Raw genomic sequence first — 13,545 nt, forward strand, 5'->3', positions numbered from 1 at the left:
GGTTCTGCTGTGTGTACTGGTGGTTGACTGCCCCCCAGCCCAGAGTGTGCATGGAAAATTGTCTGGCAGCCTCCCTGACAGCAAGCAGTGATAGTGCCCATGAAGGGGACCTTGTTGGGCCCGCCCCTTTCACGGTTATCGCTTCTCGGCCTTTTGGCTAAGATCAAGTGTAGTATCTGTTCTTATCAGTTTAATATCTGATACGTCCCCTATCTGGGGACCATATATTAAATGGATTTTTGAGAACGGGGGCCGATTTCGAAGCTTGCTTCCGTCGCCCTATGCATTGACCCGATATGGCAGTATCTTCGGGTACAGTGCACCACCCCCTTACAGGGTTAAAAAGAAAGATTCCTACTTTCATTGCTACCTGCTTGCTGGCTAGCCAGCTAGCCAGCCCTGTGGGCCTTGCTGCTGCTGCTGCAGCCAAAAAACAAAAGGTGGTGCTGCTGCTGCTTCTGCTGCTTCTGCTTCTGCTTGTGTCTGGCCGCTGTTGGAGCGTCCAGGCACAGGACTTCTGCTGCTGCTGACTAAATGGCCTCCTTAATTGGATCATTTGAGTAGCCAGCACACCTGTGCAGGTAGGGCATGACATGATAGGCAGCTGCCTTGATAGCGGGTGGGTGCTGAATGTTCCTAATTGACAAAATAAGATTAATGCTTATGAAGAAATATAAAATCTCATCCCTTCCCCAATATCGCGCCACACCCCTACCCCTTAATTCCCTGGTTGAACTTGATGGACATATGTCTTTTTTCGACCGTACTAACTATGTAACTATGTAACATAACATGGGGGGGGTCTCCTGGCTGTTCACACAGGTGTGTCATTGCTGTACATTGACCATGCATTGCTTCTGTGGTATTGCAAAGGCAAAGACAAATGCTTCCAGCCATCCATTGCACTAATGGATTGGTCATCAGCTGGCTGTCTATGTCCCGCATCAATATAGACCAAAGTACAGAGGGTTAGGCTATGCTATTGTGCACCTACCTGATGCATCAGAAGGTGCGAGGCCCTTGCTAAATTCTGTGCACAGACTTTGAGATCTATACTTTAGACTGTATCTAAACCTGCTCCAACATGGACTGACATTCTGGCCTACTTTCAGCCGATGCGACTTGTCTGTCGCTGAACAGTCGCTTTTTATGTATTCAGCACCTATGTATAATGTTGTAAAAATGCTCTAGAAGCTAAAGTCGCAGAAATGTCACACATATTTGGCCTGCAACTTTCTGTGCGACAAATTCAGACAGGAAAAATCAGTATAAATCCTTAGAAAATTATCCCCCAGTGTCTCCATCTGCTGGCGGTATTGAATAAGCATTGCTGCACTGATGGGGTATGCATTAGACGAAAAAAAAGAAGAAAAAGAAGAATAATACGCCCAGAAAAGAGGCGAAAAGGAGAAAAACGTAAAAAAACGTGAAAAAAAAGTAAGAGGAAGAGAAGGGAAAAAAAGGTGGAAATGGGTTTAAAAGTGATTTCGGCGGAGAAATATATATATATATATATATATATATATATATATATATATATATACGCGCACACACACACATATATATAAACGTATTCTCCGTTGAGATATTGCAGCCGCTGCTGTGTCCAGGCCCAGGAGCCTTAGCACTGTGCTGTGATGTCACTCAATACCACTGACATCACTAGGTGTAAACAACATCTCTCCTTTGCTGTGTATGTGACTATGGAGCTGTTTGGTGATGTCGTCTATTATGGCCTTCATAGAAGCAACAGGAGATTGTTGCATCCATCTAGAACCCTCAGAACTACAGTGCTATGATGTCACTCACTTCCACAGGCCTTGCAGAGTGTAAACAACAACAACCCAGCTTTGTTGTGTATGTAACCATAGGGATTTGTGATGTCACCTAGAACCTTCACAGCAGCGACAGCTTTATGAGGAGCATCAGCACTGCTCTGCCTGAGCAGAACCATCACCGCCATAGGTTGTCAAATAACCCGGATTTAACCCACACAGGTAAGTCCAATGGGGTGCAGGCATGTCCTCTATGCTTACAGCTTCCCGTGGGTGTTGGTTTGATACCGTTTGGGGACAGCCAAGGAGGCATCTGCAGGCAACAAAGGTAGGTGTGTGCTTGTGTGTGTGTTTCCTATGCAGATCCTAAGCCCAGTGTCACATGCAAGTAGGAGGAGTAAGAAGGGTTCCTGGCAAATCCGGGTTATGGATTGCATTTAAAAAGGCCCCGTGGGAGTGCAATGGGCCCCTGTCTTGCTGCTTAGCAATAATGGTATGGGTTTAGGTTCTGCTGTGTGTACTGGTGGTTGACTGCCCCCCAGCCCAGAGTGTGCATGGAAAATTGTCTGGCAGCCTCCCTGACAGCAAGCAGTGATAGTGCCCATGAAGGGGACCTTGTTGGGCCCGCCCCTTTCACGGTTATCGCTTCTCGGCCTTTTGGCTAAGATCAAGTGTAGTATCTGTTCTTATCAGTTTTCATGCTGGTGGGGATGGGTGCTGCATGGAGGATGCAGGTGTACCAGGGCTTTCCGGGGCTGGTTCTGAGGAATCAGCTCGACGGCTGCCCCGATGTGACCTGTTCCCTCCGGGTCTCGCCATGAGGCTGAGAGGGTCTAGAGCCGAGGTACTTTTGTGCCTCGGGGATTGGTGACCCCGAGGTGCCGAAACTCACTGGGAGAATAGACTCACTGAGTTGAAGCACGGGCACCATAATCTCTTCACCTTGTGGCACTCACCTCTTGATTCCCGGCCTTCTGGCCAGGATCAGAGAAATTTTTATAGATCCGGCCGGATGTCCGGGCAGTATATCTGCACACATTCACTTATTTATTTCTTTTTTGTCTCACTGTGTCACTTTTTGCGTGTTGTGTGTTCACAGGATTTGTCAGGATGCGGTAGCCCTTCTGGGTGTCCCTCCTGGCGGTCTAGGGGAGGTGTGTGTGGCCATTAGGTTCCGCACCTCCCTGCAAACACCCCGGGTACTCCTGCTTTGGCAGGGTACCTACCGTAATCGGCTCTGCGGGCAGATACCTTGGCCAACGCCAAGGGGGATGCCGGGAGCATTTGTGGTCCCCTAGTAGCTTCGGCGAAAAGGGACATCGAACCTGGAACCTCGCAGGTACCTTTTGGTCCGGAGGCGAAGGGTAAGGTTTGTTGGGGGGCCTCTCTCCTATCGGAGAAGGGCTTGCGATAGACCGCATCCTTTGTGCACGTTTTTTTTAGTGTAACACGTTTGCACTTTTTCTTGCACTTTGGGTGAATCGAAAGCACGTTCCTCGGCTTTAGATAAAAAAAAAAAAAAATCTGTTCTTATCAGTTTTCATGCTGGTGGGGATGGGTGCTGCATGGAGGATGCAGGTGTACCAGGGCTTTCCGGGGCTGGTTCTGAGGAATCAGCTCGACGGCTGCCCCGATGTGACCTGTTCCCTCCGGGTCTCGCCATGAGGCTGAGAGGGTCTAGAGCCGAGGTACTTTTGTGCCTCGGGGAGTGGTGACCCCGAGGTGCCGAAACTCACTGGGAGAATAGACTCACTGGGTTGAAGCACGGGCACCATAATCTCTTCACCTTGTGGCACTCACCTCTTGATTCCCGGCCTTCTGGCTAGGATCAGAGAAATTTTTATAGATCCGGCCGGATGTCCGGGCAGTATATCTGCACACATTCACTTATTTATTTCTTTTTTGTCTCACTGTGTCACTTTTTGCGTGTTGTGTGTTCACAGGATTTGTCAGGATGCGGTAGCCCTTCTGGGTGTCCCTCCTGGCGGTCTAGGGGAGGTGTGTGTGGCCATTAGGTTCCGCACCTCCCTGCAAACACCCCGGGTACTCCTGCTTTGGCAGGGTACCTACCGTAATCGGCTCTGCGGGCAGATACCTTGGCTAACGCCAAGGGGGATGCCGGGAGCATTTGTGGTCCCCTAGTAGCTTCGGCGAAAAGGGACATCGAACCTGGAACCTCGCAGGTACCTTTTGGTCCGGAGGCGAAGGGTAAGGTTTGTTGGGGGGCCTCTCTCCTATCGGAGAAGGGCTTGCGATAGACCGCATCCTTTGTGCACGTTTTTTTAGTGTAACACGTTTGCACTTTTTCTTGCACTTTGGGTGAATCGAAAGCACGTTCCTCGGCTTTAGATAAAGAAAAAAAAAAAAAAAAAAAAAAAAATCTGTTCTTATCAGTTTAATATCTGATACGTCCCCTATCTGGGGACCATATATTAAATGGATTTTTGAGAACGGGGGCCGATTTCGAAGCTTGCTTCCGTCGCCCTATGCATTGACCCGATATGGCAGTATCTTCGGGTACAGTGCACCACCCCCTTACAGGGTTAAAAAGAAAGATTCCTACTTTCATTGCTACCTGCTTGCTGGCTAGCCAGCTAGCCAGCCCTGTGGGCCTTGCTGCTGCTGCTGCAGCCAAAAAACAAAAGGTGGTGCTGCTGCTGCTTCTGCTGCATCTGCTTCTGCTTGTGTCTGGCCGCTGTTGGAGCGTCCAGGCACAGAACTTCTGCTGCTGCTGACTAAATGGCCTCCTTAATTGGATCATTTGAGTAGCCAGCACACCTGTGCAGGTAGGGCATGACATGATAGGCAGCTGCCTTGATAGCGGGTGGGTGCTGAATGTTCCTAATTGACAAAATAAGATTAATGCTTATGAAGAAATATAAAATCTCATCCCTTCCCCAATATCGCGCCACACCCCTACCCCTTAATTCCCTGGTTGAACTTGATGGACATATGTCTTTTTTCGACCGTACTAACTATGTAACTATGTAACATAACATGGGGGGGGTCTCCTGGCTGTTCACACAGGTGTGTCATTGCTGTACATTGACCATGCATTGCTTCTGTGGTATTGCAAAGGCAAAGACAAATGCTTCCAGCCATCCATTGCACTAATGGATTGGTCATCAGCTGGCTGTCTATGTCCCGCATCAATATAGACCAAAGTACAGAGGGTTAGGCTATGCTATTGTGCACCTACCTGATGCATCAGAAGGTGCGAGGCCCTTGCTAAATTCTGTGCACAGACTTTGAGATCTATACTTTAGACTGTATCTAAACCTGCTCCAACATGGACTGACATTCTGGCCTACTTTCAGCCGATGCGACTTGTCTGTCGCTGAACAGTCGCTTTTTATGTATTCAGCACCTATGTATAATGTTGTAAAAATGCTCTAGAAGCTAAAGTCGCAGAAATGTCACACATATTTGGCCTGCAACTTTCTGTGCGACAAATTCAGACAGGAAAAATCAGTATAAATCCTTAGAAAATTATCCCCCAGTGTCTCCATCTGCTGGCGGTATTGAATAAGCATTGCTGCACTGATGGGGTATGCATTAGACGAAAAAAAAAAGAAAAAGAAGAATAATACGCCCAGAAAAGAGGCGAAAAGGAGAAAAACGTAAAAAAACGTGAAAAAAAAGTAAGAGGAAGAGAAGGGAAAAAAAGGTGGAAATGGGTTTAAAAGTGATTTCGGCGGAGAAATATATATATATATATATATATATATATATATATATATATATACGCGCACACACACACATATATATAAACGTATTCTCCGTTGAGATATTGCAGCCGCTGCTGTGTCCAGGCCCAGGAGCCTTAGCACTGTGCTGTGATGTCACTCAATACCACTGACATCACTAGGTGTAAACAACATCTCTCCTTTGCTGTGTATGTGACTATGGAGCTGTTTGGTGATGTCGTCTATTATGGCCTTCATAGAAGCAACAGGAGATTGTTGCATCCATCTAGAACCCTCAGAACTACAGTGCTATGATGTCACTCACTTCCACAGGCCTTGCAGAGTGTAAACAACAACAACCCAGCTTTGTTGTGTATGTAACCATAGGGATTTGTGATGTCACCTAGAACCTTCACAGCAGCGACAGCTTTATGAGGAGCATCAGCACTGCTCTGCCTGAGCAGAACCATCACCGCCATAGGTTGTCAAATAACCCGGATTTAACCCACACAGGTAAGTCCAATGGGGTGCAGGCATGTCCTCTATGCTTACAGCTTCCCGTGGGTGTTGGTTTGATACCGTTTGGGGACAGCCAAGGAGGCATCTGCAGGCAACAAAGGTAGGTGTGTGCTTGTGTGTGTGTTTCCTATGCAGATCCTAAGCCCAGTGTCACATGCAAGTAGGAGGAGTAAGAAGGGTTCCTGGCAAATCCGGGTTATGGATTGCATTTAAAAAGGCCCCGTGGGAGTGCAATGGGCCCCTGTCTTGCTGCTTAGCAATAATGGTATGGGTTTAGGTTCTGCTGTGTGTACTGGTGGTTGACTGCCCCCCAGCCCAGAGTGTGCATGGAAAATTGTCTGGCAGCCTCCCTGACAGCAAGCAGTGATAGTGCCCATGAAGGGGACCTTGTTGGGCCCGCCCCTTTCACGGTTATCGCTTCTCGGCCTTTTGGCTAAGATCAAGTGTAGTATCTGTTCTTATCAGTTTAATATCTGATACGTCTCCTATCTGGGGACCATATATTAAATGGATTTTTGAGAACGGGGGCCGATTTCGAAGCTTGCTTCCGTCGCCCTATGCATTGACCCGATATGGCAGTATCTTCGGGTACAGTGCACCACCCCCTTACAGGGTTAAAAAGAAAGATTCCTACTTTCATTGCTACCTGCTTGCTGGCTAGCCAGCTAGCCAGCCCTGTGGGCCTTGCTGCTGCTGCTGCAGCCAAAAAACAAAAGGTGGTGCTGCTGCTGCTTCTGCTGCTTCTGCTTCTGCTTGTGTCTGGCCGCTGTTGGAGCGTCCAGGCACAGGACTTCTGCTGCTGCTGACTAAATGGCCTCCTTAATTGGATCATTTGAGTAGCCAGCACACCTGTGCAGGTAGGGCATGACATGATAGGCAGCTGCCTTGATAGCGGGTGGGTGCTGAATGTTCCTAATTGACAAAATAAGATTAATGCTTATGAAGAAATATAAAATCTCATCCCTTCCCCAATATCGCGCCACACCCCTACCCCTTAATTCCCTGGTTGAACTTGATGGACATATGTCTTTTTTCGACCGTACTAACTATGTAACTATGTAACATAACATGGGGGGGGTCTCCTGGCTGTTCACACAGGTGTGTCATTGCTGTACATTGACCATGCATTGCTTCTGTGGTATTGCAAAGGCAAAGACAAATGCTTCCAGCCATCCATTGCACTAATGGATTGGTCATCAGCTGGCTGTCTATGTCCCGCATCAATATAGACCAAAGTACAGAGGGTTAGGCTATGCTATTGTGCACCTACCTGATGCATCAGAAGGTGCGAGGCCCTTGCTAAATTCTGTGCACAGACTTTGAGATCTATACTTTAGACTGTATCTAAACCTGCTCCAACATGGACTGACATTCTGGCCTACTTTCAGCCGATGCGACTTGTCTGTCGCTGAACAGTCGCTTTTTATGTATTCAGCACCTATGTATAATGTTGTAAAAATGCTCTAGAAGCTAAAGTCGCAGAAATGTCACACATATTTGGCCTGCAACTTTCTGTGCGACAAATTCAGACAGGAAAAATCAGTATAAATCCTTAGAAAATTATCCCCCAGTGTCTCCATCTGCTGGCGGTATTGAATAAGCATTGCTGCACTGATGGGGTATGCATTAGACGAAAAAAAAGAAGAAAAAGAAGAATAATACGCCCAGAAAAGAGGCGAAAAGGAGAAAAACGTAAAAAAACGTGAAAAAAAAGTAAGAGGAAGAGAAGGGAAAAAAAGGTGGAAATGGGTTTAAAAGTGATTTCGGCGGAGAAATATATATATATATATATATATATATATATATATATATATATACGCGCACACACACACATATATATAAACGTATTCTCCGTTGAGATATTGCAGCCGCTGCTGTGTCCAGGCCCAGGAGCCTTAGCACTGTGCTGTGATGTCACTCAATACCACTGACATCACTAGGTGTAAACAACATCTCTCCTTTGCTGTGTATGTGACTATGGAGCTGTTTGGTGATGTCGTCTATTATGGCCTTCATAGAAGCAACAGGAGATTGTTGCATCCATCTAGAACCCTCAGAACTACAGTGCTATGATGTCACTCACTTCCACAGGCCTTGCAGAGTGTAAACAACAACAACCCAGCTTTGTTGTGTATGTAACCATAGGGATTTGTGATGTCACCTAGAACCTTCACAGCAGCGACAGCTTTATGAGGAGCATCAGCACTGCTCTGCCTGAGCAGAACCATCACCGCCATAGGTTGTCAAATAACCCGGATTTAACCCACACAGGTAAGTCCAATGGGGTGCAGGCATGTCCTCTATGCTTACAGCTTCCCGTGGGTGTTGGTTTGATACCGTTTGGGGACAGCCAAGGAGGCATCTGCAGGCAACAAAGGTAGGTGTGTGCTTGTGTGTGTGTTTCCTATGCAGATCCTAAGCCCAGTGTCACATGCAAGTAGGAGGAGTAAGAAGGGTTCCTGGCAAATCCGGGTTATGGATTGCATTTAAAAAGGCCCCGTGGGAGTGCAATGGGCCCCTGTCTTGCTGCTTAGCAATAATGGTATGGGTTTAGGTTCTGCTGTGTGTACTGGTGGTTGACTGCCCCCCAGCCCAGAGTGTGCATGGAAAATTGTCTGGCAGCCTCCCTGACAGCAAGCAGTGATAGTGCCCATGAAGGGGACCTTGTTGGGCCCGCCCCTTTCACGGTTATCGCTTCTCGGCCTTTTGGCTAAGATCAAGTGTAGTATCTGTTCTTATCAGTTTAATATCTGATACGTCCCCTATCTGGGGACCATATATTAAATGGATTTTTGAGAACGGGGGCCGATTTCGAAGCTTGCTTCCGTCGCCCTATGCATTGACCCGATATGGCAGTATCTTCGGGTACAGTGCACCACCCCCTTACAGGGTTAAAAAGAAAGATTCCTACTTTCATTGCTACCTGCTTGCTGGCTAGCCAGCTAGCCAGCCCTGTGGGCCTTGCTGCTGCTGCTGCAGCCAAAAAACAAAAGGTGGTGCTGCTGCTGCTTCTGCTGCTTCTGCTTCTGCTTGTGTCTGGCCGCTGTTGGAGCGTCCAGGCACAGGACTTCTGCTGCTGCTGACTAAATGGCCTCCTTAATTGGATCATTTGAGTAGCCAGCACACCTGTGCAGGTAGGGCATGACATGATAGGCAGCTGCCTTGATAGCGGGTGGGTGCTGAATGTTCCTAATTGACAAAATAAGATTAATGCTTATGAAGAAATATAAAATCTCATCCCTTCCCCAATATCGCGCCACACCCCTACCCCTTAATTCCCTGGTTGAACTTGATGGACATATGTCTTTTTTCGACCGTACTAACTATGTAACTATGTAACATAACATGGGGGGGGTCTCCTGGCTGTTCACACAGGTGTGTCATTGCTGTACATTGACCATGCATTGCTTCTGTGGTATTGCAAAGGCAAAGACAAATGCTTCCAGCCATCCATTGCACTAATGGATTGGTCATCAGCTGGCTGTCTATGTCCCGCATCAATATAGACCAAAGTACAGAGGGTTAGGCTATGCTATTGTGCACCTACCTGATGCATCAGAAGGTGCGAGGCCCTTGCTAAATTCTGTGCACAGACTTTGAGATCTATACTTTAGACTGTATCTAAACCTGCTCCAACATGGACTGACATTCTGGCCTACTTTCAGCCGATGCGACTTGTCTGTCGCTGAACAGTCGCTTTTTATGTATTCAGCACCTATGTATAATGTTGTAAAAATGCTCTAGAAGCTAAAGTCGCAGAAATGTCACACATATTTGGCCTGCAACTTTCTGTGCGACAAATTCAGACAGGAAAAATCAGTATAAATCCTTAGAAAATTATCCCCCAGTGTCTCCATCTGCTGGCGGTATTGAATAAGCATTGCTGCACTGATGGGGTATGCATTAGACGAAAAAAAAGAAGAAAAAGAAGAATAATACGCCCAGAAAAGAGGCGAAAAGGAGAAAAACGTAAAAAAACGTGAAAAAAAAGTAAGAGGAAGAGAAGGGAAAAAAAGGTGGAAATGGGTTTAAAAGTGATTTCGGCGGAGAAATATATATATATATATATATATATATATATATATATATATATACGCGCACACACACACATATATATAAACGTATTCTCCGTTGAGATATTGCAGCCGCTGCTGTGTCCAGGCCCAGGAGCCTTAGCACTGTGCTGTGATGTCACTCAATACCACTGACATCACTAGGTGTAAACAACATCTCTCCTTTGCTGTGTATGTGACTATGGAGCTGTTTGGTGATGTCGTCTATTATGGCCTTCATAGAAGCAACAGGAGATTGTTGCATCCATCTAGAACCCTCAGAACTACAGTGCTATGATGTCACTCACTTCCACAGGCCTTGCAGAGTGTAAACAACAACAACCCAGCTTTGTTGTGTATGTAACCATAGGGATTTGTGATGTCACCTAGAACCTTCACAGCAGCGACAGCTTTATGAGGAGCATCAGCACTGCTCTGCCTGAGCAGAACCATCACCGCCATAGGTTGTCAAATAACCCGGATTTAACCCACACAGGTAAGTCCAATGGGGTGCAGGCATGTCCTCTATGCTTACAGCTTCCCGTGGGTGTTGGTTTGATACCGTTTGGGGACAGCCAAGGAGGCATCTGCAGGCAACAAAGGTAGGTGTGTGCTTGTGTGTGTGTTTCCTATGCAGATCCTAAGCCCAGTGTCACATGCAAGTAGGAGGAGTAAGAAGGGTTCCTGGCAAATCCGGGTTATGGATTGCATTTAAAAAGGCCCCGTGGGAGTGCAATGGGCCCCTGTCTTGCTGCTTAGCAATAATGGTATGGGTTTAGGTTCTGCTGTGTGTACTGGTGGTTGACTGCCCCCCAGCCCAGAGTGTGCATGGAAAATTGTCTGGCAGCCTCCCTGACAGCAAGCAGTGATAGTGCCCATGAAGGGGACCTTGTTGGGCCCGCCCCTTTCACGGTTATCGCTTCTCGGCCTTTTGGCTAAGATCAAGTGTAGTATCTGTTCTTATCAGTTTAATATCTGATACGTCCCCTATCTGGGGACCATATATTAAATGGATTTTTGAGAACGGGGGCCGATTTCGAAGCTTGCTTCCGTCGCCCTATGCATTGACCCGATATGGCAGTATCTTCGGGTACAGTGCACCACCCCCTTACAGGGTTAAAAAGAAAGATTCCTACTTTCATTGCTACCTGCTTGCTGGCTAGCCAGCTAGCCAGCCCTGTGGGCCTTGCTGCTGCTGCTGCTGCAGCCAAAAAACAAAAGGTGGTGCTGCTGCTGCTTCTGCTTCTGCTTGTGTCTGGCCGCTGTTGGAGCGTCCAGGCACAGGACTTCTGCTGCTGCTGACTAAATGGCCTCCTTAATTGGATCATTTGAGTAGCCAGCACACCTGTGCAGGTAGGGCATGACATGATAGGCAGCTGCCTTGATAGCGGGTGGGTGCTGAATGTTCCTAATTGACAAAATAAGATTAATGCTTATGAAGAAATATAAAATCTCATCCCTTCCCCAATATCGCGCCACACCCCTACCCCTTAATTCCCTGGTTGAACTTGATGGACATATGTCTTTTTTCGACCGTACTAACTATGTAACTATGTAACATAACATGGGGGGGGTCTCCTGGCTGTTCACACAGGTGTGTCATTGCTGTACATTGACCATGCATTGCTTCTGTGGTATTGCAAAGGCAAAGACAAATGCTTCCAGCCATCCATTGCACTAATGGATTGGTCATCAGCTGGCTGTCTATGTCCCGCATCAATATAGACCAAAGTACAGAGGGTTAGGCTATGCTATTGTGCACCTACCTGATGCATCAGAAGGTGCGAGGCCCTTGCTAAATTCTGTGCACAGACTTTGAGATCTATACTTTAGACTGTATCTAAACCTGCTCCAACATGGACTGACATTCTGGCCTACTTTCAGCCGATGCGACTTGTCTGTCGCTGAACAGTCGCTTTTTATGTATTCAGCACCTATGTATAATGTTGTAAAAATGCTCTAGAAGCTAAAGTCGCAGAAATGTCACACATATTTGGCCTGCAACTTTCTGTGCGACAAATTCAGACAGGAAAAATCAGTATAAATCCTTAGAAAATTATCCCCCAGTGTCTCCATCTGCTGGCGGTATTGAATAAGCATTGCTGCACTGATGGGGTATGCATTAGACGAAAAAAAAGAAGAAAAAGAAGAATAATACGCCCAGAAAAGAGGCGAAAAGGAGAAAAACGTAAAAAAACGTGAAAAAAAAGTAAGAGGAAGAGAAGGGAAAAAAAGGTGGAAATGGGTTTAAAAGTGATTTCGGCGGAGAAATATATATATATATATATATATATATATATATATATATATATACGCGCACACACACACATATATATAAACGTATTCTCCGTTGAGATATTGCAGCCGCTGCTGTGTCCAGGCCCAGGAGCCTTAGCACTGTGCTGTGATGTCACTCAATACCACTGACATCACTAGGTGTAAACAACATCTCTCCTTTGCTGTGTATGTGACTATGGAGCTGTTTGGTGATGTCGTCTATTATGGCCTTCATAGAAGCAACAGGAGATTGTTGCATCCATCTAGAACCCTCAGAACTACAGTGCTATGATGTCACTCACTTCCACAGGCCTTGCAGAGTGTAAACAACAACAACCCAGCTTTGTTGTGTATGTAACCATAGGGATTTGTGATGTCACCTAGAACCTTCACAGCAGCGACAGCTTTATGAGGAGCATCAGCACTGCTCTGCCTGAGCAGAACCATCACCGCCATAGGTTGTCAAATAACCCGGATTTAACCCACACAGGTAAGTCCAATGGGGTGCAGGCATGTCCTCTATGCTTACAGCTTCCCGTGGGTGTTGGTTTGATACCGTTTGGGGACAGCCAAGGAGGCATCTGCAGGCAACAAAGGTAGGTGTGTGCTTGTGTGTGTGTTTCCTATGCAGATCCTAAGCCCAGTGTCACATGCAAGTAGGAGGAGTAAGAAGGGTTCCTGGCAAATCCGGGTTATGGATTGCATTTAAAAAGGCCCCGTGGGAGTGCAATGGGCCCCTGTCTTGCTGCTTAGCAATAATGGTATGGGTTTAGGTTCTGCTGTGTGTACTGGTGGTTGACTGCCCCCCAGCCCAGAGTGTGCATGGAAAATTGTCTGGCAGCCTCCCTGACAGCAAGCAGTGATAGTGCCCATGAAGGGGACCTTGTTGGGCCCGCCCCTTTCACGGTTATCGCTTCTCGGCCTTTTGGCTAAGATCAAGTGTAGTATCTGTTCTTATCAGTTTTCATGCTGGTGGGGATGGGTGCTGCATGGAGGATGCAGGTGTACCAGGGCTTTCCGGGGCTGGTTCTGAGGAATCAGCTCGACGGCTGCCCCGATGTGACCTGTTCCCTCCGGGTCTCGCCATGAGGCTGAGAGGGTCTAGAGCCGAGGTACTTTTGTGCCTCGGGGAGTGGTGACCCCGAGGTGCCGAAACTCACTGGGAGAATAGACTCACTGGGTTGAAGCACGGGCACCATAATCTCTTCACCTTGTGGCACTCACCTCTTGATTCCC

General features: G+C 47.1%; 5 non-coding genes and 2 pseudogenes across 5 annotated transcripts; all 7 read left to right on the forward strand.

Annotated features, from left to right (window-relative positions):
* The first annotated feature begins 137 nt into the window (after positions 1 to 137).
* On the forward strand, positions 138 to 328 carry LOC130322061 (U2 spliceosomal RNA). The gene has a single exon (XR_008867655.1). It is a non-coding gene; the product is annotated as a U2 spliceosomal RNA (small nuclear RNA).
* A 2,088-nt stretch (positions 329 to 2,416) lies between these two features.
* LOC130322077 (U2 spliceosomal RNA) lies at positions 2,417 to 2,576 on the forward strand (annotated as a pseudogene).
* Positions 2,577 to 4,113: 1,537 nt separating this feature from the next.
* LOC130322075 (U2 spliceosomal RNA) lies at positions 4,114 to 4,308 on the forward strand. The gene has a single exon (XR_008867667.1). It is a non-coding gene; the product is annotated as a U2 spliceosomal RNA (small nuclear RNA).
* Positions 4,309 to 6,393: 2,085 nt separating this feature from the next.
* LOC130322074 (U2 spliceosomal RNA) lies at positions 6,394 to 6,584 on the forward strand. Its single transcript, XR_008867666.1, has one exon. It is a non-coding gene; the product is annotated as a U2 spliceosomal RNA (small nuclear RNA).
* Positions 6,585 to 8,670: 2,086 nt separating this feature from the next.
* Positions 8,671 to 8,861, forward strand: LOC130322063 (U2 spliceosomal RNA). The gene has a single exon (XR_008867656.1). It is a non-coding gene; the product is annotated as a U2 spliceosomal RNA (small nuclear RNA).
* Positions 8,862 to 10,947: 2,086 nt separating this feature from the next.
* LOC130322064 (U2 spliceosomal RNA) lies at positions 10,948 to 11,138 on the forward strand. The gene has a single exon (XR_008867657.1). It is a non-coding gene; the product is annotated as a U2 spliceosomal RNA (small nuclear RNA).
* A 2,080-nt stretch (positions 11,139 to 13,218) lies between these two features.
* Positions 13,219 to 13,378, forward strand: LOC130322078 (U2 spliceosomal RNA; annotated as a pseudogene).
* Positions 13,379 to 13,545: the final 167 nt, after the last annotated feature.

The sequence above is a fragment of the Hyla sarda genome, unplaced genomic scaffold (genome assembly GCF_029499605.1).
Source record: "Hyla sarda isolate aHylSar1 unplaced genomic scaffold, aHylSar1.hap1 scaffold_2306, whole genome shotgun sequence".
Taxonomy (NCBI): Eukaryota; Metazoa; Chordata; class Amphibia; order Anura; family Hylidae; genus Hyla; species Hyla sarda.